Here is a 12,414-nt window from a genome sequence, read left to right on the forward strand (position 1 = left end):
AAAACATGTGTACCTTTTGAGCAAAGGAAAATTCCAACAGGGACCCATTTCAGCTACTTGATGCAGGGAACTATTTTTATAACGAAAGGACATTTCCAATTATAAATACAATCAAAATAGATTTACGCAACAAGTGAAAACAGATAAAGGTAAATAACGCAAACGGTAGCCAACAAAGGGGTTGAGAACTCATGTTTTTGGCATATAATTGGGGTTTCCTTTGAATTAATTGGGTTATTGAACCCTGCAATTGGCAATTGCATTGGGTTTTCTATTATTTGTATTGCGTGATCACGCAAATACGCAGCTTATCTGGAGCTCTGCGGAATGATTGTACCACAAGAAAGTTTTAACCTGTGTATATATCATGTATTTTTCAGGACTTCTGAATCCAACCATGTAGTATGGAATGTTTTTGAGATGTGGTTTTGGTCGATGGATGTTAATGAAGGACCTGTAGTACAAAGTATATCACTGAATTTAGCTCTTTGTCTAAGTGTATTATTGAATACTTTGCTTTGAGCTCAGTTCATTGTTATGCAAATCATTCTTTGTGAAATAAAGATTTGACAGAAAACTCCCATGTACAAGGATTTGTCAGAGTAGTATCACCTCTATTTACAATGTACAATGTAAGTATCAGTGGCGGATCCAGAAATGTTCATAAGTGGGGGCCCACTGACTGACCTAAGAGGGGGCCTGCTCCAGTCATGCTTCAGTGATTCCCTATATAAGCAACCAAATTTTTTTCCTAAAAGGGGGGCTGGGCCCCCACTAAATCTGCCTCTGAGTATTTTGGGAGATAAAAGCATTCTATTTTGATTTGAACCAAACATATTATAAAAAAAAAGAACAAATTTACCCGAGAATACTTCTACCACTACTATCAATATGATGCTAGGTTGTTTTAATACATCTGTACTAGCTGCCTACTGATGACTCGGCTCTGAGTGTAAATGGTCCTTCAACTATGTGGGGGAAAATTATAAGGCATATCTAGGCTTATCAATTTCTAAAACAATATTTCATTGTACCGGTACATGTTTGAAATTTTTAAACAACCACAGAAATTTTTGCAGTTGAAATACATGTAGGTATCCTGTCGTCCTCTTCACAAGACGGATGGTTTCTTGATAATAACTTCAGTTTAAGTAAAAAGGAAGCCTTAAAATTATAACATACTGTGGATTCATTTATTTTCGTGGGTACCAATTTTTGTGGATTAAAGAAAATTTGCATTTTCATGGATATTTAATTTCATGGTTTTGCCAAAGTCTGCATACAAGCCTATAGAATATTTGTTACTCGTTGAACATTTAATTTCGAGGTTAGACTCTACCCACGAAAGCCACGAAAATTGGTATCCAAAGAATAATAATGAATCCACAGTAATATTTAAAATCATAAAAGGAAGCTTAGGATTGTTTTGGGGGGATATATATATAGTCCCTAAGGTTTAGGAATAAGGGTTCCAAAGGTGACCAAAACAAGCATTAATCTAGTGTCCGTACAAAAAGTCGTGTATAAGTATTTCAATTGTTCTGAAATTGTACCATAATATTGAATACCATAAGTAGAAGGTTGAGGTCTATTTTGTGGGTTATGGGGCAAACAGTCTAGGAATTAAGGGCCAAAAACAAACATCTTTGTAGATTCCAGACAATAAATTGGAGTTATTTCTTTGTCCAGAATGGTTGTTGAATTACCTAAAACCAATGCTTTATGAAATCTTCTTTAAAAATTGGAGTTTAGATTTGTCTGTCCAGAATAGTAGTTGAGTCAACTTAAAATAATGCTATACATGTATATACAATATACAATGCAAAATTCACTTTACTACCAACTGATAAATTTAAGCAGTCTTTAATAGCCATTCAGTGATTACAAGCACTTTGATTATCATTCTAGGGTTATGCCCTTTCACAAATGGAAAAATTTTAAGTTTGTCTCAACTAAATTTAGTGAAATGTGTATATAATGCTTATTACCTCTAAACTCAGTTTAAGTTCAATTTTTGGCAGCTTCACTTTATGTACCTTTTTAACATTATATGCTAGCGGGGCTGCACATCATCACCATGATTGTATGACATTTATATTTTAATACTTTATTTTATTAAAATGAGTAGTTGAATAATTATTGTTGCAAACTCCAGTAGAAATTTGATTTGAGATCATTTTTATACGACCGCAAAAATTGAAAACATTTTGGTTGTACATTGGTATCACGTTTGCGTCATCGTCTTCATCCAAAGACATTTGGTTTTCGCACTCTAACTTAAGTAAAAGTCAATAGAAATATATGAAATTTAGACACAAGGTTTATGACCATGAAAGGAAGGCTGGGATTGATTTTGGGTATTTTGGTCTCAACAGTTTAGGAAAAAGGGCCCAAATTTATTAGCATTGTTCTTGGTTTTTGCTTTATAACTCAAGTATTATTTAAACAGAAATCTATGATTTTTTAACATAAGGTCTATGGCCACACAAGGAGGGTTGGAATAGATTTTGGTAGTTTTAGTCCAAACAGTGTAGGATTTAGGAACCAAAAACAAGTCCCAAATAAGCATTTTTCTTGGTTTATTTAACAATACCTTTAGCATATGTTAATAGAAATCTATAAAGGTTTATGACCACAAAAGGAAGGTTTGGATTATTTTTGGGAGTTTTGGTCCAAAGGAATAAGGGGCCAAAATTAAACTTTGTTTGCTTTCATAAAAAAAATGAATTATTGTGCTTCTTTGATATGCCAAATCTAACCGTGTTAAAATTCTTAATTTTTGGTCCTGTTTTTAAATTGATCTACATTAAGGTCCAAAGGGTCCAAAATTAAAATTAGCTTGATTTTAAAAAAAAAAATTATCTTTGGGGTTCTTTGATATGGTGAGTCTTAACATGTACTTAGATTTTTGATTATGGGCCCAGTTTTCAAGTTGGTCCCAATCAGGGTCAAAAATTATTATACTAAGTATTGTGCAATAGCAAGAAATTTTCAATTGCACAGTATTCTGCAATAGCAAGAAATCTTTAATTGCACAGTATTGTTCAATTGCACATAATTGCACAATAGCATGAAATCTCCAATTGAACAGTATTGTGCAATAGCAAGAAATTTTTAATTGCACTGTATTGCACAATAGCAAAAAATATCTAATTGCACAATATTGCGCAATAGCAAGAAATTTTCAATTGCACAGTATTGCCAATAGCCAGGAATATTCAATTGCACAGTATTGTCCCGTTTTCAAATTGGTCTACATTAAGATCCAAAGGGTCAAAAATTGAACTTTTTCATTTCAACAAAAATTGAATATGTGGGGTTCTTCAATATGCTGAATCTAACCGTGTATTTAGATTTTTAATATTTGGGCCTGGTTATCAAATTGGTCCACATGGAGGTCTAAAGGGTCTAAAATTAAACATTATTTGATTTCATCAAAAATTGAATTCTTCGGGTTCTATGATATTCTGAATTTAACCATGTATTTAGATTTTGGATATTGGACCAAAATAGATAAATGTCCAATTTAAAAATTTTAAGTTGAAGTTCTTAATAGACCACATTCAATCTGTGTCAGAAACCTATGTTGTGTCAACTATTTAACCACAATCCAAATTCAGAGCTGTATCCAGCTTGAATGTTGTGTCCATACTAGCCCCAACCGTTCAGGTTTCCAGTAAATGTTAATTACTACACTTGCATACCACAACAAATACTGTATTGGTACATGTATCACTTATATTTGTATCCATATAACAAAACCAAAAATGAAAAGGAATAATTTTGCAATACCTTTTGAGTACTAAATAGCTTTTTAGGTATTTAGGCATATTAAGACTGATTAAGTAGATGTTGATGATATCTGCTTGACATGCTTCAAATTCTATCAGATTACTTTTGGAGCAGTTATGAGTCTTTGAAGCATGCTCACAAAGGTTCTTTTGGTGAAATCATTTTTATATTGGTCAAAATTTGTCTGTGCTTCGACCAGCTTTGGAGGAGATATAAAGAATTGATATAAATCAGCACAGAGGTTTACTTCCTCTCTTATTTAGCCCCAATAATCATGTCAGACATAAGCCATTGTCATTACTTAAAACCAATAAATGTATTCTAATCTGAGGAAGAAATTCGACATTTTAACATAAAAATTTACTAATGATACTGACGATCCACCACAAAGTAATGTAAATAGAACCATACCAATAGTAAGCAAATACATATAAAAAAGATGAGGTATGATTGCCAATGAGACAATTCTCCACAAGAGACCAAATCGACACAGAAATTAACACTTGCTCTCCCAGCTACAAAATGTATCCAAAACCAAAGATGTAGAACATGTTCTATCATAATCATTTGGTAACTAATGTAATTACTGTCTCCCCATGTCTGTATTGAACATAAAAAAAAAAATTAAAATAAATAACACTCCTAATGCTCAGATCGGTTGTCACCGTGCAACACAGTTATTAACACCATATAGGAAAAACATAGAACTTTATTGTCATAAAACACTGTCAAACATCCAACATACTATCCACACTCATCTGTGTCCACACTTGTAATTATAGTAAAATATTAGCTAATGGAAGAATCGGTGAAAATGATATGTACTTGCTATTTTCTTTTTCGAAATGACTCGATATTCCAAATGTGCATAACACGAGGTTTAAACAAATCTGCAAAATATGAATGATTCGCTGGTACAGGCTTAACACCTGGATTTTGTAAATGTCCAGCTATTATGTTACAGTTTAAAGAAATGATGTTTTAACGCTATTTTCTGAATAGGGTTTATGCTACAGTCGCTTATTAATTCCTTTACACCGATCTTAGTATGTGTTTTCATAGATTTTCAGAATGTACATTTGCTGTACTTAGATGTTCGAAAAAAATGAAACATGTTGAACGTTTATTTTTAAGATTAGGTGATAAACTATGTGTCCAGTGTGTTTGTTACGCTTACGTTTTCTGGGTCGTAAATGATTTTGGCTATTTGAAGACGTTACGTTTGTAGACTCAGCTTTGTGCACGCCGTCCTAGTATTGCCTCAAAGGACTATGCAATCCCTTCTTCATATTCTACACCCTTAGTATTGCTCCAAAGGACTATGCAATCCCTTCTTCATATTCTACACCCTTAGTTTTGCTCCAAAGGACTATGCAATCCCCTCTTCAAATGCTACACCCTTAGTATTGCTCCAAAGGACTATGCAATCCCCTCTTCAAATGCTTCACCCTTAGTATTGCTCCAAAGGACTATGCAATCCCCTCTTCAAATGCTTCACCCTTCGTATTGCTCCAAAGGACTATGCAATCCCCTCTTCAAATGCTACACCCTTAGTATTGCTCCAAAGGACTATGCAATCCCCTCTTCAAATGCTTCACCCTTAGTATTGCTCAAAAGGACTATGCAATCCCCTCTTCAAATGCTTCACCCTTCGTATTGCTCCAAAGGACTATGCAATCCCCTCTTCAAATGCTACACTCTTAGTATTGCTCCAAAGGACTATGCAATCCCCTCTTCAAATGCTTCACCCTTAGTATTGCTCCAAAGGACTATGCAATCCCTTCTTCATTTTCTACACCCTTAGTATTGCTCCAAAGGACTATACAATCCCCTCTTCAAATGCTACACCCGTAGTATTGCTCCAAAGGACTATGCAATCCCCTCTTCAAATACTACACCTTTAGTATTACTCCAAAGGACTATGCAATCCCCTCTTCAAATGCTACACCTTTAGTATTACTCCAAAGGACTATGCAATCCCCTCTTCAAATGCTACACCCTTAGTTTTGCTCCAAAGGACTATGCAATCCCCTCTTCAAATGCTTCACCCTCAGTATTGCTCCAAAGGACTATGCAATCCCCTCTTCAAATGCTACACCTTTAGTATTACTCCAAAGGACTTTGCAATCCCCTCTTCAAATGCTACACCCTTAGTTTTGCTCCGAAGGACTATGCGATCCCCTCTTCAAATGCTACACCCTTAGTATTGCTCCAAAGGACTATGCAATCCCCTCTTCAAATGCTTCAACCTTAATATTACTCTTAAGGAATATGCAATCCCCTTTTCCAATGCTACACCTTTAGTATTACTCCAAAGGACTATGCAATCCTCTCTTCAAATGCTACACCCTTAGTTTTGCTCCAAAGGACTATACAATCCCCTCTTCAAATGCTTCACCCTTAGTATTACTCCAAAGGATTATGCAATCCCTTCTTCAAATACACCCTTAGTATTGCTCCAAAGGACTATGCAATCCCCTCTTCAAATGCTACACCCTTAGTTTTGCTCCAAAGGACTATGCAATCCCCTCTTCAAATGCTTCACCCTCAGTATTGCTCCAAAGGACTATGCAATCCCCTCTTCAAATGCTACACCTTTAGTATTACTCCAAAGGACTTTGCAATCCCCTCTTCAAATGCTACACCCTTAGTTTTGCTCCGAAGGACTATGCAATCCCCTCTTCAAATGCTACACCCTTAGTATTGCTCCAAAGGACTATACAATCCCCTCTTCAAATGCTAAACCCGTATTATTGCTCCAAAGGACTATGCAATCCCCTCTTCAAATGCTACACCTTTAGTATTACTCCAAAGGACTATGCAATCCCCTCTTCAAATGCTACACCTTTAGTATTACTCCAAAGGACTATGCAATCCCCTCTTCAAATGCTACACCCTTAGTTTTGCTCCAAAGGACTATGCAATCCCCTCTTCAAATGCTTCACCCGCAGTATTGCTCCAAAGGACTATGCAATCCCCTCTTCAAATGCTACACCTTTAGTATTACTCCAAAGGACTTTGCAATCCCCTCTTCAAATGATTCAACCTTAGTTTTGCTCCGAAGGACTATACAATCCCCTCTTCAAATGCTACACCCTTAGTATTGCTCCAAAGGACTATGCAATCCCCTCTTCAAATGCTTCACCCTTAGTATTACTCTAAAGGAATATGCAATCCCCTTTTCCAATGCTACACCTTTAGTATTACTCCAAAGGACTATGCAATCCTCTCTTCAAATGCTACACCCTTAGTTTTGCTCCAAAGGACTATACAATCGCCTCTTCAAATGCTTCACCCTTAGTATTACTCCAAAGGATTATGCAATCCCTTCTTCAAATACACCCTTAGTATTGCTCCAAAGGACTATGCAATCCCCTCTTCAAATGCTACACCCTTAGTTTTGCTCCAAAGGATTATGCAATCCCCTCTTCAAATGCCACATCCTTAGTTTTGATCCAAAGGACTATACAATCCCCTCTTCAAATGATACACCCTTAGTATTGCTCAAAAGGACTAAACAATCCCCTCTTCAAATGCTACACCCTTAGTTTTGCTCCAAAGGATTATGCAATCCCCTCTTCAAATGCCACATCCTTAGTTTTGCTCCAAAGGACTATACAATCCCCTCTTCAAATGATACACCCTTAGTATTGCTCAAAAGGACTAAACAATCCCCTCTTCAAATGCTACACCCTTAGTTTTGCTCCAAAGGACTATGCAATCCCCTCTTCAAATGCTTCACCCTTAGTATTACTCCAAAGGACTATGCAATCCCCTCTTCAAATGCTACATCCTTAGTTTTGCTCCAAAGGACTATACAATCCCCTCTTCAAATGCTACACCCTTAGTATTGCTCAAAAGGACTATACAATCCCCTCTTCAAATGCTTCACCCTTAGTATTACAACAAAGGACTATGCAATCCCCTCTTCAAATGCTTCACCCTTAGTATTACACCAAAGGACTATGCAATCCCCTCTTCAAATGCTACACCCTTAGTTTTGCTCCAAAGGACTATGCAATCCCCTCTTCAAATGCTTCATCCTTAGTATTACTCCAAAGGACTATACAATCCCCTCTTCAAATGCTTCACCCTTAGTATTGCTCCAAAGGACTATGCAATCCCCTCTTCAAATGCTACACCCTTAGTATTGCTCCAAAGGACTATGCAATCCCCTCTTCAAATGCTACACCCTTAGTATTGCTCCAAAGGACTATGCAATGCAATGCCCTCTTCAAATGCTTCATCCTTAGTATTACTCCAAAGGACTATGCAATCCCCTCTTCAAATGCTACACCCTTAGTTTTGCTCCAAAAGGATTATGCTATCCCCTCTTCAAATGCTACATCCTTAGTTTTGCTCCAAAGGACTATACAATCCCCTCTTCAAATGCTACACCCTTAGTATTGCTCAAAAGGACTATACAATCCCCTCTTCATATTCTACACCCTTAGTATTTTTCCAAAGGACTATGCAATCCCCTCTTCAAATGCTTCACCCTTAGTATTACACCAAAGGACTATGCAATCCCCTCTTCAAATGCTACACCCTTAGTTTTGCTCCAAAGGACTATGCAATCCCCTCTCCAAATGCTACACCCTTAAGTTTTGCTCCAAAGGACTATGCAATCCCCTCTTCAAATGCTTCACCCTTAGTATTACTCCAAAGGACTATGCAATCCCCTCTTCAAATGCTACACCCTTAGTTTTGCTCCAAAAGGATTATGCAATCCCCTCTCCAAATGCTACATCCTTAGTTTTGCTCCAAAGGACTATACAATCCCCTCTTCAAATGCTACACCCTTAGTATTGCTCAAAAGGACTATACAATCCCCTCTTCATATTCTACACCCTTAGTATTTTTCCAAAGGACTATGCAATCCCCTCTTCAAATGCTTCACCCTTAGTATTACACCAAAGGACTATGCAATCCCCTCTTCAAATGCTACACCCTTAGTTTTGCTCCAAAGGACTATGCAATCCCCTCTCCAAATGCTACACCCTTAAGTTTTGCTCCAAAGGACTAGGCAATCCCCTCTTCAAATGCTTCATCCTTAGTATTACTCCAAAGGACTATACAATCCCCTCTTTAAATGCTTCACCCTTAGTATTGCTCCAAAGGACTATGCAATCCCCTCTTCAAATGCTACACCCTTAGTATTGCTCCAAAGGACTGCAATCCCCTCTTCAAATGCTACACCCTTAGTATTGCTCCAAAGGACTATGCAATCCCCTCTTTAAATGCTACACCCTTAGTATTGCTCCAAAGGACTATGCAATCCCCTCTTCAAATGCTTCATCCTTAGTATTACTCCAAAGGACTATACAATCCCCTCTTCAAATGCTTCACCCTTAGTATTGCTCCAAAGGACTATGCAATCCCCTCATCAAATGCTACACCCTTAGTATTGCTCCAAAGGACTATGCAATCCCCTCTTCAAATGCTACACCCTTAGTATTGCTCAAAAGGACTATACAATCCCCTCTTCAAATGCTTCACCCTTAGTATTGCTCCAAAGGACTATGCAATCCCCTCTTCAAATGCTACACCCTTAGTATTACTCCAAAGGACTATACAATCCCTTCTTCAAATTACACCCTTAGTATTGCTCCAAAGGACTATGCAATCCCCTCTTCAAATGCTTCACCCTTAGTATTGCTCAAAAGGACTATGCAATCCCCTCTTCAAATGCTTCACCCTTAGCATTGCTCCAAAGGACTATGCAATCCCCTCTTCAAATGATACACTCTTAGTATTGCTCCAAAGGACTATGCAATCCCCTCTTCAAATGCTTCACCCTTAGTATTGCTCCAAAGGACTATGCAATCCCTTCTTCATTTTCTACACCCTTAGTATTGCTCCAAAGGACTATGCAATCCCCTCTTCAAATGCTACACCCGTAGTATTGCTCCAAAGGACTATGCAATCCCCTCTTCAAATGCTACACCTTTAGTATTACTCCAAAGGACTATGCAATCCCCTCTTCAAATGCTACACCTTTAGTATTACTCCAAAGGACTATGCAATCCCCTCTTCAAATGCTACACCCTTAGTTTTGCTCCAAAGGACTATGCAATCCCCTCTTCAAATGCTTCACCCTCAGTATTGCTCCAAAGGATTATGCAATCCCCTCTTCAAATGCTACACCTTTAGTATTACTCCAAAGGACTTTGCAATCCCCTCTTCAAATGCTACACCAGTAGTTTTGCTCCGAAGGACTATGCAATCCCCTCTTCAAATGCTACACCCTTAGTATTGCTCCAAAGGACTATACAATCCCCTCTTCAAATGCTACACCCGTAGTATTGCTCCAAAGGACTATGCAATCCCCTCTTCAAATGCTACACCTTTAGTATTACTCCAAAGGACTATGCAATCCCCTCTTCAAATGCTACACCTTTAGTATTACTCCAAAGGACTATGCAATCCCCTCTTCAAATGCTACACCCTTAGCATTGCTCCAAAGGACTATGCAATCCCCTCTTCAAATGCTACACTCTTAGTATTGCTCCAAAGGACTATGCAATCCCCTCTTCAAATGCTTCACCCTTAGTATTGCTCCAAAGGACTATGCAATCCCTTCTTCATTTTCTACACCCTTAGTATTGCTCCAAAGGACTATACAATCCCCTCTTCAAATGCTACACCCGTAGTATTGCTCCAAAGGACTATGCAATCCCCTCTTCAAATGCTACACCTTTAGTATTACTCCAAAGGACTATGCAATCCCCTCTTCAAATGCTACACCTTTAGTATTACTCCAAAGGACTATGCAATCCCCTCTTCAAATGCTTCACCCTCAGTATTGCTCCAAAGGACTATGCAATCCCCTCTTCAAATGCTACACCTTTAGTATTACTCCAAAGGACTTTGCAATCCCCTCTTCAAATGCTACACCCTTAGTTTTGCTCCGAAGGACTATGCAATCCCCTCTTCAAATGCTACACCCTTAGTATTGCTCCAAAGGACTATACAATCCCCTCTTCAAATGCTACACCCGTAGTATTGCTCCAAAGGACTATGCAATCCCCTCTTCAAATGCTACACCTTTAGTATTACTCCAAAGGACTATGCAATCCCCTCTTCAAATGCTACACCTTTAGTATTACTCCAAAGGACTATGCAATCCCCTCTTCAAATGCTACACCCTTAGTTTTGCTACAAAGGACTATGCAATCCCCTCTTCAAATGCTTCACCCTCAGTATTGCTCCAAAGGACTATGCAATCCCCTCTTTAAATGCTACACCTTTAGTATTACTCCAAAGGACTTTGCAATCCCCTCTTCAAATGCTACACCCTTAGTTTTGCTCCGAAGGACTATGCAATCCCCTCTTCAAATGCTTCACCCTTAGTATTACTCTAAAGGAATATGCAATCCCCTTTTCCAATGCTACACCTTTAGTATTACTCCAAAGGACTATGCAATCCTCTCTTCAAATGCTACACCCTTAGTTTTGCTCCAAAGGACTATACAATCCCCTCTTCAAACGCTTCACCCTTAGTATTACTCCAAAGGATTATGCAATCCCTTCTTCAAATACACCCTTAGTATTGCTCCAAAGGACTATGCAATCCTCTCTTGAAATGCTACACCCTTAGTTTTGCTCCAAAGGATTATGCAATCCCCTCTTCAAATGCTACATCCTTAGTTTTGCTCCAAAGGACTATACAATCCCCTCTTCAAATGCTACACCCTTAGTATTGCTCAAAAGGACTATACAATCCCCTCTTCATATTCTACACCCTTAGTATTGCTCCAAAGGACTATGCAATCCCCTCTTCAAATGCTTCACCCTTAGTATTACACCAAAGGACTATGCAATTCCCTCTTCAAATGCTACGCCCTTAGTTTTGCTCCAAAGGACTATGCAATCCCCTCTCCAAATGCTACACCCTTAAGTTTTGCTCCAAAGGACTATGCAATCCCCTCTTCAAATGCTTCATCCTTAGTATTACTCCAAAGGACTATACAATCCCCTCTTCAAATGCTTCACCCTTAGTATTGCTCCAAAGGACTACACCCTTAGTATTGCTCCAAAGGACTGCAATCCCCTCTTCAAATGCTACACCCTTAGTTTTGCTCCAAAGGACTATGCAATCCCCTCTTTAAATGCTACACCCTTAGTATTGCTCCAAAGGACTATGCAATCCCCTCTTCAAATGCTTCATCCTTAGTATTACTCCAAAGGACTATACAATCCCCTCTTCAAATGCTTCACCCTTAGTATTGCTCCAAAGGACTATGCAATCCCCTCTTCAAATGCTTCACCCTTAGTATTGCTCCGAAGGACTATGCAATCCCCTCTTCAAATGCTTCACCCTTAGTATTGCTCCAAAGGACTATGCAATCCCCTCTTTAAATGCTACACCCTTAGTATTGCTCCAAAGGACTATGCAATCCCCTCTTCAAATGCTACACCCTTAGTATTACTCCAAAGGACTATGCAATCCCCTCTTCAAATGCTTCACCCTTAGTATTACTCCAAAGGACTATGCAATCCCCTCTTCAAATGCTACACCCTTAGTATTGCTCCAAAGGACTATGCAATCCCCTCTTCAAATGCTACACCCTTAGTATTGCTCAAAAGGACTATGCAATCCCCTCTTCAAATGCTTCACCC

Source organism: Mytilus trossulus, chromosome 10 (genome assembly GCF_036588685.1).
Source record: "Mytilus trossulus isolate FHL-02 chromosome 10, PNRI_Mtr1.1.1.hap1, whole genome shotgun sequence".
Lineage (NCBI taxonomy): Eukaryota > Metazoa > Mollusca > Bivalvia > Mytilida > Mytilidae > Mytilus > Mytilus trossulus.